Genomic DNA, 15,206 nt, shown 5'->3' with positions numbered 1-15,206 from the left:
GCCAAATCGTAATCAGCATGCCATCCCTACTGAAGTGCAGGTGCTTTGTGCACTCCATTTCCTGGCCACGGGCTCATTCCAATTGACAGTGGGCCTGGGTGCTGGTTTTCACTGCCAATGTTTAGCATTATACTGACAAGATTCCTGAATGCATTTGAACAACACCTGCAGTCCTATGTGAGGTTTCCCCCAAAGTACTGACCTCCCTGCCATCAAGTCAGACCCACATACCTATAATCCCCCCAAGAGTAAGTGAACAGGTGTACAGAAACCAGAAAAAACGTTCAATCCATGAACATTCAATTGGTGTGTACTGCAGACCAGTACATCACACATGTGAATGCCATGTTCCCTGGTTCAGTCCATGATTCATTTGTGCTGAGGAACAGTAGTGTGCCACAGAAGATGGAACAACTACAAGAGGACACAGGGTGGATCATAGGTAGGTGTTTCTGTCACTTATTGCCACCCTGCAGACAGACAGCCTGTCTGCCTCTGAGGCTTGTCATTTTAAGTTGTGCTGTTAACTTTTTTCTAGGTGATTCTGGCTATCCCAACTTGCGTTGGCTCCTGACATCAGTGAGTAATCCTGGAACAGATGCAGAGAGGAATTGCAATGAGGCACATGGACGTACTAGGAGGGTGATAGAGCGCACAATAGGTCTCCTGAAGGCTAGAATTTGTTGTCTACATATCTCTGGCGGTTCCCTGGCCTATGGGCCTGAAAAGTTATGTAGAATAGTGGTGGCCTGCTGCATGCTGCACAACATCGCTGTGAGAAATTCTATCGCCCTCTTGGAGGAGGAGGGTGCTGTATATACAGACCAGCTTCCTCAGAGGGGGACGAGAGTGATGGTGATGATGAAGAAAGGGAAATTCCAGGACCCAACTGATACAACTCTACTTCCAGTAACTATGTGGGACAATTGGATGAGATTGGTGTCTGTGCATCATACTGTCAGTGTACCTTGTCATCTGGGGAGGGGGGGGGTGAAATATACTAATTGCCACTGTCCAGGTCTGTATAGGACAGAATACAATTTAGTGTATTTTTTCTAAACATATTTAGGCACAACAACATGTAAGGCGAGTGGTGCATTTCATGCTACGCGGGTACAAATAAAGGAGTTATCAACCAGTTGCATCCATACTTCACTTTGTTCACACATCATGACAGGGGACATTGTAACAGGTGTGATATGTGTTTTATTTGGTGCAGGCATAAAATTGTGTAAATTACAGTGATGGAAGTGGGTCAATGGTGGTTATCCAAAATGACAACATGGTGGCAGCATTGTTGTCAGTATTGGTAGGTCCATCAATGCTTATAGGAGTTTTTAATTATTGTTAGCAATGTTTGGTGGTTGATTGAGTGGTATAGTTGGTGGACAGTTTTTTTCAGAGTCACTTCTTAGAGGGGGCCTTGTTCTTGGCAGGGGTTCCTGTCCCATATTTTGGCCTGAGGGTCTGTTTGGGTGCCTGTTGTTGGGCTGTAGGGGATGAGGTGGATGTCCCCTGTGTTTCCTCAGAGGGTAGTACATGTGAAGTTGCTGCTGATGCTCTTATTGTCCGGTCTGTCTCCTGTGCTGTAGTGAGGGCTTCCTGTTCTGTGTGGGCCTCAGGCTGTGTTTGGACAAGCTGCTGCCGCTCACCTGCTATGCTGGCCATTGTGGCATTGTGCAGTTTCCACTGCTCCATGGCCTCTTGGTGGTGTGCTTGCTGCATCCTCTGACTGTTCCAGGGTGGATACTCTCAGGGCCAATCTGTCCTGGGTATGGTGGTAGGCTCCCAGGACCTCAGAGATCACGTCCTGGGCTGCAGCATTCATCCTGTGGCCTCCCCCCTGGGCCAGTGATGCCCTCCCACTAGGCCTAGCCCCCTCCGCCTGTGTCCCCTGCACAGGTCTTGTGGTACTACTTGTACTGGGGCCATTGTCTTCCTGCCTTTTGGTGGGGGGTGGCTGCGACCTCTGTACCTGTGTTCCACCAGTCTGTGGCCTGGATACACAGTTGTGGGGATGGTTGCCCTGGGCTGATGTTATTGGCTGGGTGATAGGGGTGCCAGTGGTATCCTGGGTGGGGCTGCTGGATGGTGACAGTTCAGGACTGTGTGAGGGGCCAGCCTGCTCATCAGTGTCCAGGGTTCCATCCCCAGTGTCCTGTAAGGTGCCTCTGTCTCGCTGGGGGGCACTGCCACTCCTTGTCCTGTCCGTCAGGGTGGCATGGGTGGTGGTGCCTGTTGGGGGAAATGGACATGTCTGTTACATTTGCATGGTTGGATGGGGGACAGGCGCATGGGCGGGTTTGTGCAGCTTACACACTTTGGGGCCATGCAGGATGCTTTAGTGGGGTTAGCATTGCTTTTAGCTTAGGATGTGGAGGTGCATTGTGGGTGTTATAGGCCATTGTGTTTCCGTGCAGGGGTGGGTGGCGGTGCACAGGGGGAGGGATGTGGGCCTGTTAGTGGGGTTGTGGGCATGCAGGTGTAGTGGATTCAGTGCCTTTGGGCTGGGTGGTGTAGTGGTCCTGGTGGGTGCTGGACGGCTGGGGTGGTGCATGCATTACAGGTGTGATGGATATGGGGTAAATGTAGATGACTTCCCAGAGTCCATTCCTCCAGTGAGTTCAGTGAGGCCCTCAAGGTGCAGGATGGCCAGTACCTTTTCCTCCCAGTCAGTGTAGTCGGGTGGTGTTGGTGGAGGTCCTCCCCCAGTCTTCTGGACTGCAATGTGGTGCCTGGATGCCATGGCCCTGACCTTCCCCCGCAGGTTGTTCCATCTCTTGCGGATGTTGTCCCTGGTGCGTGGATGGTGTCCCACTGCAATGACCCTGTTGACAATCATCTGCCATAGCTCCATCTTCCTGGCGATGGGTGTGTGCTGCACATGAGCCGCAAATAGTTGTGGTTCGACCTTCAGGATCTCACCACCATGGTCCTTAGCTCCCTTTCTGTGAAGCGTGGATATTTGGGGGGTGCCATGGTGAGTGTCGTGAATGGTGTCTAGTGTGAATCTCGGTGAGGGTACTCTTCGGTGGTTATGTGTAAGTTTCGTGGATTGTGGCATTCAGTGTCTGCTTCTGGTGATCTCTGTCTTTGTTGACCTACTTTCGTTGCAAAGGATTGTGAGGCGTGACTGTGAGTGTTTTATGGTGTTGTGGATGCGTGTCAGGTGTGTGGGTTTCTAACTTATCCAATGTGTGAACTTCTTACTGTTGGGTCCACTTGCTGCCCGTGGCAGTCTGCACCGCCAATGGTCGTTTGGCTTCCACTGACCGCCAAGGTGATTTGTGCATCATTATTTCCAGGGCGGGATGTTGGTGTGCTCGGCAGTGGTGGGGTGAGAGGGCCAGCATTTCTACTGACAAGGTCCTAGCGGAGACTGGTGGACTGGTGATTTTTGTCAGAATCAGATTTTTGGTTCATTATATGGCGGGTTTCTGTTCACCGCCATTCGCGGTCTTCTATTCACCATCGCCACGGCGGTCAGAGGTGTTTACCGCTGTGTTCATAATGACTGCCATAGTCTCTGGCTTAGTAGGCATATAGAGCTCCTTATGGCACTGCCTCTTGGTAGACCTCTGCTAGAATGAAATAACAACTGAACAAGTTAATGTAGCTGCGAAAGACATCTTCAATGTATCATACTTTGTTGCTGAAGAGACACCTTGCTTAATGCCCATCTGATGTGGTGCCCCATATGCCTGCAGTTTACAGTATGTGGCACAACAGCTATGCCATGATCATGCCGCTTGCCATTGGATCTTGTTCAGGGGGAGCTGTCCCCAAGGCACATGCGGTGGCACCACCTCAAGACCGAAGACAGGCTAAAGAACAGGGCAAAGATACTCAGCAGTACTGCAGTAAAATGTTATTGTCTCTGAAAATGGAAACAACGTCCTCAATGGGCACAAGGGACATCAGTATCAAAACCTTGAAAAGGTGTCTCATGGCCACGAGTGAGCTATAATAAACTGGAATTGAGAAAAGAAAGTGTTGTAGAAGGGGGAAAAGGCAAGGTTAAGTATAGCCTTGACAGAGAATCTCAACCCACACCACCCCTTTAACAAAAAATACCAAGTCAGAAATACACTCTCAGATCATATAAGTCCCTGAAAGTAGGTTTTGGGGAACTCAGGGAGTGTCACTCCACAGAATTCAGCAGAGTTCCATAAAAACTTTGCAAGATTCCACAGAGTTCTGCAAACAGGTGGAAATATGCATGTTGCAATGCAATTTAGCACCAGTTGCATTAGCAGCACTGAAAAGTCAGTGCAAACGGCACCATGTGGTGTGAAGAGCATCCAACTATTCGAATTGATTTTGCTGCTGCTCAAATAAAAAATCTACTAGATTAGCAGCAAATCTACTCAAGGAGCAGCCTTTTCACTGTTTGCGACTACCAGTGATCACCCATGTTAAAAATTGACATGAGGGGGCACCCAATCTCTCTCACCTTTCTGGAGCCTCGCTGGAAAAAATTCCACCATGTGGGCATTGACGGAATTTAGCCAGAACTCAGCATAGGAGTAACACAGGGTCGCTAAATTCCACCAATTGCAGGTGGCACCTACCTAAAACCCAAATAGCAGACCAAACATTTGGAGTAAACAAAAAGACTATTTCAGAAACTCAAAGAAACACTGGTAGCCTAGCCCCATAGCCTCTAAACCCAGATGTGCCGATCCAAGTAACCCTATAGCAAATAGAACAAATTATAAGACTCTCCCCGATCACATGCCTAGAGTACCTGGGTCACAGGTCCTTTTTTTGGGTGGTAGGGAAAGTAAGCATGGTTAAAGAGGGTAAGAATGTAGACAGTGTAACATTAGCCCCACCCCACAGCAATTTAGATGGTACAGGGCAGTAGCAAACCCCCCCATGAACAGAGAAGGTCTGTGGATACAGGTGCTGGGCAAGAAAGTACTACATGCAGCAAGGACCTGGATTACCAGAAAACAACAAATGTTAGTTTGAAGAATAGTTTAATACATTGAGCAGCCCTGGAGATAAAAACTTGGAAAGTGCACTACACAAGATATGAGAATTATAGGGGGCAGAAGGGTCCCCTTGAGTGCTCACTCCTACCAGAGACAAGACTGCCCCATACACAGTCCAGTACTGTCCCTATAGCTACCCTCCTATGAAAAGTGATTATGATAATGCTCACAAACCTCCTGAATGAAGTAAGAATGGGTTTTACAACTTCAGAGCACACCCAGAAGGAGAGGCAAGAAACATGCATGATACTAAAGAAAAAGATAGATGAGATAGGATGTAGAGCCATTTTATTAGAAATGGTGATGCAGACAACAAAGGAGGCGGTAGAAGAAAATGAAAAAGAAATTGCACACCTTAATTTTCAAGACAGGAAAACCTAGAAAGCATAGAAAGTCATTCTTGGTCGAATAATCTAAGGCTGCTCATGCCACCAGAAGGGCTAGAAGGCAACATTGTCACAAAATATCTAATCTCACTCCTTCAGGAGAAGGTACTTACATAGAGTTCAACAACTGACTTGGAGAGAAAGATGTACAGAATACAGAGACCCCTTTAAATTAAATCCTAATCGACAAAAGACAAGGAAAAAGCTAGTGTGTTTTCAAACCTGCACTCTGAAGGATCATATCATAAAAAAATAGCCTTAGAGAACCCTAGAGGTAGGCGATTCATCATATAAATTAGGGGTGGGCAAAATGTTTAATTCCGCCAGCAGAATTGGAATAATTTAGTAATTCTGTGTTTCTCATGTAACACAGAATTACTGATTAATTCCATTGGCAGAATTAAAATCAGCACTGTAATGGTACTTAAACAGAACTGAGAGGGAGCTGACACTCTATTTAAAAAAAAAAAACACTGCAGATTAAACTTTAATCTGAAGTGATTTTTAAACATAGAGGGACTGCTTCCTCTTGTGGCCCTGTTTAAATTTCACTGCAGCACACATACTCCTCTGGGCCTTTACATACTTGTGAAAGGGCACCGAGAGGTATGCCGTGCACATCCGGATGACCACTCTGCCTGTTGCAGAATTCCACGGAATTTTAATGGAATTCCACAGAATGAATTCTACCTGTTTCTCCCACCTCAATATCCAAAAACAGTCATATATATGTGTGCTACTATGAAGCAGCAACGGGAGCTGGACAAACAAAGGTGACTACTGGTTGTAACACTGCAAATAAGTCTCGGACTTCATATAAGTTATGCAGCAGAATAAACTGTTCAACTCCTACAGTGCTGATGATGTTGATGTAGTAAATAGGGAGATTATGAAATAGAAAAGGAGAGTAAAGTTAGGGCACATGAGATATACATTTAATCTACTTATGCCGAGTGTAAGTATGTGTAGACTAGGTGTAAATTAGAGCTCATTAAGATTAAAAAATAGACAGTATTCTTCTTAAATCCACTATATTGCTTACTTAAGTTAGTTTTATCCTTAGAAAGGAATCAGTTTGTTGGAGGCGCGCACAGGCACTAACCAGTGCCATCAGATGTGGGTTGGGTTTCCAAGGGGGGAGGCGCAATGAAAGAACATAAATGAAGAAAAAAAAAAAAAGTCCTCATTCACAAAAGATTAACCCCAAAGTAAGCACCACATTTGATCAGTTTAATGCGCTTGTTTTGATGACTTGGAATGTCAATGGCCTGAGATCCAAGGAAATACAGAGACAGGTTATATAATACCTAATGGAGCCCAAAGGTCAGATCAACCTGCTGCAAAAGACACATCTCACCTGCTCCAATTGTAGGGCTTTAATTACGAGGGAAAAATGAGCTCAGCAGCTAGTCTCTTCAGATCATGCTGATACCACTAAGGAAGTTGTGATACTGGTAACACAATTATTTAATATTGAAATATTACTGTCAAACACAGACTCATCAAGAAGATGGACCATTGCAAACATCAAATATAACATGAGTTGATTGTTAGTGCCGGATACTATTGCTCAAACTTTGATTGCGTGGCCCTCTAAACTCCTTAATCACACACTTCTTAAGGTTTCAAGGGCACTTCATCACTGGAAGGGATTTCGAAACTCTTTTGGATACCAAGCTAGACAGATCTACAATCAGGCCAACAATAAATACCCCTAAAATGCATAGACTCATTCTTGATAGGTTTCAGACCATAGGAGTTTGAAATGGCTGGAGAGAAAGAGCATGGGAGAGCACAGGGAGGTGTAAATGTCATGCTAAAAAGGCTTGTCTTTTTCTTTGTTGATACTCCATTATTTAGACATCCTATCAAGATCATGCATCACCACATTCCCATTTCAGATCATGTGACAGTCAGAATTATAATAAAAATGTCCACTCAGCAGATCTCTAAATGATAGACTATAGATTGTTAATTAATGCTTGAAGAAAGCATTATAACAGAGATTAGGGTTCAAACCAAAGAATGTTTATTAATCCCCCTCAAGATAGTATAGGATGCCTACAAGAAATACTTGAGAGATGTAGTCACCTTACTACCAAAATGCCACACCAAAACTGATTATTGAAGAGAAAGTTAACAACATCCGAGCAGAAAATAATAGCATTACATAACCTGATCAACTAGAGGGGCTGAATACATGTCTGGACACTGTACAATAATAGCAGAGAATTAGAATGGAGAAGAAAATATGAAACAATATTGGGAGCCAGCAATATTAGACACTTTGAAGATGAGGAGAAAAGCTAAGCTTTTTTGGGTTGGAAAGCGAGAGTACATATAATTAGGAACAACATAAAAGAGATTATTAGTCTTCAAACTAAGCTAGAAGTGCTAGACAGAAAATAATTTGAGGGAATCTTCTATAGTTACTATTGGCCCATGTAACAGGAGGATCTCACAGGAATCCCAATATTGAATCAGACTTGATCAACTGGACCAGTGAACAACTTAGAGAGGTAAACTCATCCATTACGGAAGAAGAAATAGCACTGGGAATGAGTAGGGTTAAGAAACAGTAATGCGGATTGACCAGATGGTATCACAAGGAAGATTTATAAGGAGCTAACTACCAATCTGTTACCCGTATTTAAAGAAATATTTAATTCTACCATTGTCAATGAGCAAATAGTCCCTGATTCTTGGAATGGGGCAACAAGTGTGCTAATTTCTAAACCAATCAAATACCCAAAGAAATGTGACTCTTACAGACCTGTCTCACTGCTTAACCTAGCTATAAGATTTTGCCTGGAATTCTTGTTAGGAGATCAAACAGTTGCTGGGTCATTTGGTCCAAGAAGACCAAAAGAGCTTTATCCCTGCGAGACAAATTCAGGATTTGAACCAATTGTTAATCAGATCCATCAATCTGACAGAACCAACCCAGATCACCCTAGTGGTCCCCAGATCCCCTAGTGCTCACCAGACTGGACACTGCTAAAGGGTTAACTGGTCATACTTACAGGAAGTACTAAACACCTTTCGTGGTTAAGGGAAATTTGCCAGAACTATCCAAGCTCTATACAAGGCACCTAAAATGAATATCTTAAAAAATAGCATTTTGACATTCAGCTTCAGAACTAAAAGGGCGACCTGCCAAGGCTGACCGCTATCACCACTTCTGTTTAACCTACATTTAACACCTCCATCCCAAGCAAACAGGTTAGAAGAGAGAATTGTCCTCCTCAGATATAGACATTTTTGTAATAAGGTTGAACTATATGCATACAACCTATTCATAGATACTTCAGAGATGGAAAGGTCACTAAATAAATTAAACCAGATAAGCAGGAATTTTGGAAAAGTTTAGGATACCAGGTTAATGAAGAAAGAAATAATGAAATGGAACATGGAGTATAGAGATGGCTGGATAAAGAAGGAAATTAGATATCTCTTCATTATCATAACACAGAAAGTTACTCATATTACAACTAAGAACCTTGATAAAATTATCAAGGAGATTGGTAAATCCTTTAAACAATGATGCATGAGTGATCTGCCTTCTATTTTTTCCCTTACTCTTAGAAATTTAAGCTATGTAGTATTTAGACTTCCTTTAAAGTGGAATGTCTTTCAAATTTTAGACAGGAAATTTTATGGCTTCCTCTACTCTCCATGTGTATGTGTCTGAGGTAATATGATGTTGTACAGAGAAGTCTTCTGCATGGTGTCGTGCAATGCTGCACTGAGTGCCCAAGCCTTATGGACATCTGGATCGCTGACATAAATTTTTGGTCATTGGCAAACACAGATCTGTTCATGGCCTGTTTCACTGCAGTCTTGTTAGACTGTGTGGGATGCACCAAGCACTGGCCGTGTAATGGTAGAGGGCTACTTCCCTTACCAGGAATGAGGTGGCACAAGCTCGGTGGTGGCAGCATACCCATTTGATCAGTAGTGTGCACAAACCTTTTTCGTGTGTCACAGAGTAGTGCCTACAGGTTTATTCTTTCAAATGTTCAACCCAGGCCTACAAAGATTGATTGATCACGAGAGGCCACGGCCTTCAGCACTGGGAGACCAGAGCCTACAAAAACAAACTTTGGTCCTTCTGCTTTTGCCGATGCTAATATTGACTCCTAAGTTTAAACTTTGACTTTGCCATGTGGGGGCAAACGTGGATTACATCTCAATTTACCTCCATTATCAAATAGGGAATAACCAACACTACTACAAGAGAAAAGGGACTCTGTGGTTCCACCCAGTGAAATGCTAGGGTTGGTCCACTGGAGCAGCTATGTTGTCATGGGCCCTAGGGCAGGCAAAGTAACTGGGCTCCCTCACTAGGATGATATGTCAGTCTGTCAGATTCCCCCGACCCTCCTCAACCTCCTTCGACAGAATTTGCATCCGCCATATCAAAACTCAAAAAAACGTCTTAAACACACTATTGTATTTCCAGTCCTTGCACCGCATTCCTGCAAATCAAAGTCATAACCCTGATAAACATTAGCAAACTTAATAGGCTTGGCACTTGTTAAGTGCATGCACACAAAGACATAACATACAGGGAGCCCACATTCACACTACTATCCTCAGATAAGGACATCATACATTCACTGCACTCACACAGACATATGCCTCACTCTGGACTCACAAAGGCACAATGTTCAACCTGTAGACTACTTATACTGCACTCCCAAAAGATAAAGTTAATCCTGCACAAGCACACTTCTACAATGCACTCACTAAGCATGTTGGATAACCTGCAATTACACAAGTGTACTCCTCATACACAGGTACACAGCTCACTAGGAAGTAGTGGAGTTTGCACAGATGGTGGCATAGGAGGCAGTATCTCCATCATCGGTCCACTAATGCAATTCAGTGCCATTGGGGTAAGCCAGACCAAACCCTGAATGTCCATTTAGATGATCTAATCCCCCACTGGCCACACTTGGATCACCACTTCCAAGAATGTGAGTATGATCTTTGGTGACTTTTGTGGGAAGAGTCTTGGCATCAAAAAAGTCTCACTTGCTTTCTAAGAAGCAAAGTGGTGGTTTTATTTGTAGTACAAGCATATGCTAAATAAAATAAAGCAAAACAAAAGAAAAAACAGGCTAACTAAAGGTGGAAGGCATGTGCTTAAAAACATTGAAATCTAAAGCTTCAGTATGTAGAATACTGTTTCAGGATGGTGGTGAGGGAGCTGAGTAGTCTATACCTTAATCTCCAGGAGTAATCTTTATATACCCCCCAACACACACACACTGGTCATATGGACCTTTGATTGTCAACAAGGAGCAGTAAGGAGGAATCATCTACATAGAAACATAGCAACAAATTATAAGACATTTTTAGGATAGTCAATAAAGAGAATTAGTGTGAGTTAAAGTATTTTATTTTCATTTTTTTCAGTTGTCATAATTTATTCATGTTTAGATATCAGCATTAAAAGAATGTAATTAATGATTAGAATTTTGACTATACATTAGAAACAAATATTTGTAATAGTAAAAGGTAATATTATAAAACTACAACAAGCATGTTCCATAAAGGAACTCTCCTAATATAAATTAAGTTGGAATAATGAGAGAAAAGTTCAGACACCCAATAAAGAGTTCTGAAGAGAGAGTCAACACATAGCCATGACGCCTTTGCACATCAGACTGGAAAATATTCACAGCCATAAATCAGCAGGCATCAATAATATATGATAATCAACCTCTCATATAGAGAAGTATAAGAAACTCAGAGATGAGTCGCTAGCTAGAGATTCGGTAAAGTAGACCCACTCTACTCTAGGAACATATACGCATATCAACACACAATATTCTATGTTGCAGCATTATTTCCTTTTGTCTTCTTTGTCCTCCAATAGGATTTCAGTAAACTCAGAGAGAATAGGCAACCTCCCCATTTTCTAAGGTTTGAACAATAGTCTTTAGACATTAGACCTTGAAAAGTTACATTGTTTGCATTCTGTGGTCCAGACTGTTCTTCTCATAAATCGTTCTTCCTGCTGCCTCCTCTCATCCTGCTGAGAACCTCATTATCAGTTGTCTAATACAAAACAAGTGTCTATTCTTTAGCTAACAGAAGGCTTCTGGAAAATAATAACATCTGCAACAAAGAGAAAACCTTGTGTGCAAACAACTATTCAATCTTAACCTCTTAGCTGCTGGGTGTTTCCCCCCCAGTGCTGAGCCCTTTTTTGGCTATTTGGGGTAGTTTGCGCTTTGGCCTTCATAACGTTTTGTCCAAGTAAGCTATCCATGCCAAATTTGCATCATTTTTTTCCAACATCCTAGGGATTCTAAAGGTACCTAGAGTTTGTGGTTTCCCCTGGAGGAGACCAAGAAATTAGCCAAAATAGAGCAAAAATTGCGGGTTTTGTTTAAAACAAATTGGAAAAAAGGGCTGCCGGAGAAGGCTTGTGGTTTTTCCCCTGAAAATGGCATCAACAAAGGATTTGCTGTGCTAAAATCACCAGCTTACCAGCTTTCAGGAAAAGGCAGAGTTGAATCAGAAAATCACATTTTTCAACACAATTTTGGCATTTTTCTGAGACTTACCCCATTTTTACTGTTTTTTGTGCTTTCAGCCTCCTTCCAGTTAGTGACAGAAATGGGTGTGAAACCAATGCTGGATCCCGGAAAGCTAACTATTTTTGAAAAATAAACAAAATTTTGAATTCAGCAAAGGTTCCTTTGTGTAGATTCTACAAGGCTTTCCTACAGAACATAACAGCTGAAATAAAAAAATATTGAAACTGAGCTGAAAACAACAGGCATTTTTCTTTATGTTTTACTCTGTAACTTTTTCCTGCGATGTCAGATTTTTTAAAGCAATATACCGTTATGTCTGCTAGACTCTTCTGGTTGTGGGGATATATATGGCTTGTAGGTTCATCAAGAACCCTAGGTACCCAGAGCCAATAAATGAGCTGCACCCTGCAGTGGGTTTTCATTCCATACTGGGTATACAGTAATTCATTTGCTGAAATATAAAGAGTGAAAAATAGGTATCAAGAAAACCTTTGTACTTCCAAAATGGGCTGAAGATAAGGTGTTGAGGATCAGTGGTTATTTGCACATCTCTGAATTCCAGGGTGCCCATACTAGCATGTGATGTACAGGGCATTTCTCAAAGAGACGTCTTTTTTACACACTCTCTTATATTTGGAAGGAAAAGATGTAGAGAAAGACAAGGGGCAATAACACATATCACATTTTCTCAAAGAAAACAGAGGTGTTTTTTGAAAAATGCCTACCTGTGGATTTTGACCTCTAGCTCAGGTTCCGGAACCTAGGGAAACCTACCAAACCTGTGCATTTTTTAAAACTAGAGACCTAGGGGAATCCAAGATGGGGTGACTTGTGGGGCTCTGACCAGGTTCTGTTACCCAGAATCCTTTGCAAACCTCAAAATTTGGCTAAAGAAACACTTTTTCATCACATTTCGGTGACAGAGAGTTCTGGAATCTGAGAGGAGCCACACATTTCCTTCCACCCAGCGTTCCCCAAAGTCTCCCAATAAAAATGATACCTCACTTGTGTGGGTAGGCCTAGCGCCCGCAACAGGAAATGCTCCAAAACACAAGGTGGACACATCCCATTTTTTGACAGAAAACATAGGTGTTTTGTGTAAAGTGCCTACCTGTAGATTTTGGCCTCTAGCTCAGCCGGCACCTAGGGAAACCTACCAAACCTGTGTATTTTTGAAAACTAGAGACCTAGGGGAATCCAAGATGGGGTGACTTGTGGGGCTCTGACCAGGTTCTGTTACCTAGAATCCTTTGCAAACCTCAAATGTGGCTAAAAAAACACGTTTTCCTCATATTTCGGTGACAGAAAGTTCTGCAATCTGAGAGGAGCCACAAATTTCCTTCCAGCAAGCGTTCCCCCAAGTGTCCCGATTACAATGGTACCTCACTTGTGTGGGTAGGCCTAGTGCCCGCCACAGGAATGGATCATACAAGGGTCAATGGGAGTCCTTGCATGAGGGCCACTGTTAACCCTGGAGTGATCCATTCATGAAGCAGGCACTAGGCACAGGCACACAAGCGGGGTTGTGTTTTTATCAGGAAAAGTGGGGAAACACTGGGTGGCAGGAATTTTGAGGATCCCTGCACATTCCTGTAGTTTCTGTGATAAAAAAGAAAGGAAAAATAGTGGTTTTAATCAACTTTTCACTTTTGCTGGGTATTCTGGGTAAGAAAACTTTGTTAAATCCAAACATGCCACTTTTACGTGGGCTGCCTTGGGTGTCTAGTTTTCAGAAATTTCTGCATTTGGTAGGTTTCCCTATATGGCTGCCGAGCCCAGGACCAAATACTTAGGTGACTGTCTTAAAAAACGAGGCTGTTTTGTGGTAGGTAATTTTAATGTCTCCACAATCCAGTTTGGGTACTTCCCTGTTGTGGTCACTTGCCCACTCACTAAAGTGAGGCAGGTTTTCACTGGAGACTTAGTGGAACTTGTGGCTCCCTACAGATCCCTGGACTTCTGCTCATTTGAATGCAAGGCAAATGTGTTTTTTAAGCACATTTTGTGATTTCAAGGGGATTCTGGGTGAAGGAAAACTGGTGGGAGCCAAGCAAGTCCTGCACCCTTGGACTCCCCTGGTACTAGTATGTTAACGTTAACCCACCACTCACACTGGTTGGTTTTAGCACCTCCAGAAATTATGGTTTCAAAGCATGAATACTTATCAAAGTATCTGAATATTGAAACCAAGCCTTCTGAAGGTGGGCCAGAAAGCCGCGTCCAGGCACCATCCTCTTTATGGTCCATTAACACTCCATTCACGCACAACAAACAACCCTTTCATATCGCCGGCCACGGGCCCAATCCAACCAATCACTGCACTCACATTAACTGACTGCTGCCAGACAAGGGCCCATCACATTCACACGCCACAGAACGGAATACGTTTGACTACATTTTACCACCTGTCAAGTAACTGCCTCCTTCTTCCTTAACATTACCAAATGCATGTGTAACAAACCTTTACTAATGACTCCTGTGACAGCCACCTGAGGCTCAGGAAGACATGTTTTTCATGCGCCTTTAAGGCACTCTCTGTGCTAAATCCAACTCCTTCCAGTTTGTGGATGCAAGTTGGGGGTGTCCGAGTATGCCGTACAAAGCGATTCCTCGAACTGAGTGAGCATATCTACCTTTGAAACTAAGGGAGACATGCTGGGGATTTCTCATGATGTTCCCTAAATAGAAGGTCATAGGCTATGAAAAAGGGTAGTGTTTGGTACACAGGGGAGTCCATGAGAACGGAGCATATGCCCCAGCCAACATTATGTGCAGTGATGTGACTGTAATGCACTTATACAGCAAATTGAACATCTACTAAGTTCTGATGGAGGATGAACATGAAAAGCAGGTCAAACACTGACCTATACAAGTCATTCTCCTTCAGTACTGGGATGGCACCAATGGGTTTGAATCCATAGGTGTAGATGATGTACATCTATGCTACCTTTACTATCTGCCTTCTACCTGTGCAATAAACCTGTGAAGGCACACCTACCATAGGTTTTCCTTACCCATTCATGTCTCTGTTCTCATCAGAGTCCTGGCTAATCCTGTATAATTGCCAAGTGAACCTATACTAGTTTGTGGATGCAAGTAGGGAGTTTCCAAGTATGCCGTACAAAGTGATTCCTCGAACTGAGAGAGCATATCTACCGTTGAAAGTAAGGTAGACATGCTGGTGAAGAAAGGGTACTCCGTGACAATGTGGCATATGTTCTGTCCACTAGTATATGCAGTAGGGGGAATATAATGCATGTTAATTGAACAGA

This window comes from Pleurodeles waltl, chromosome 9 (genome assembly GCF_031143425.1).
Source record: "Pleurodeles waltl isolate 20211129_DDA chromosome 9, aPleWal1.hap1.20221129, whole genome shotgun sequence".
In the NCBI taxonomy this organism is placed as follows: domain Eukaryota; kingdom Metazoa; phylum Chordata; class Amphibia; order Caudata; family Salamandridae; genus Pleurodeles; species Pleurodeles waltl.
The sequence above is the reverse complement of the archived record's forward strand: the minus strand, read 5'-3'. Positions refer to the sequence as shown.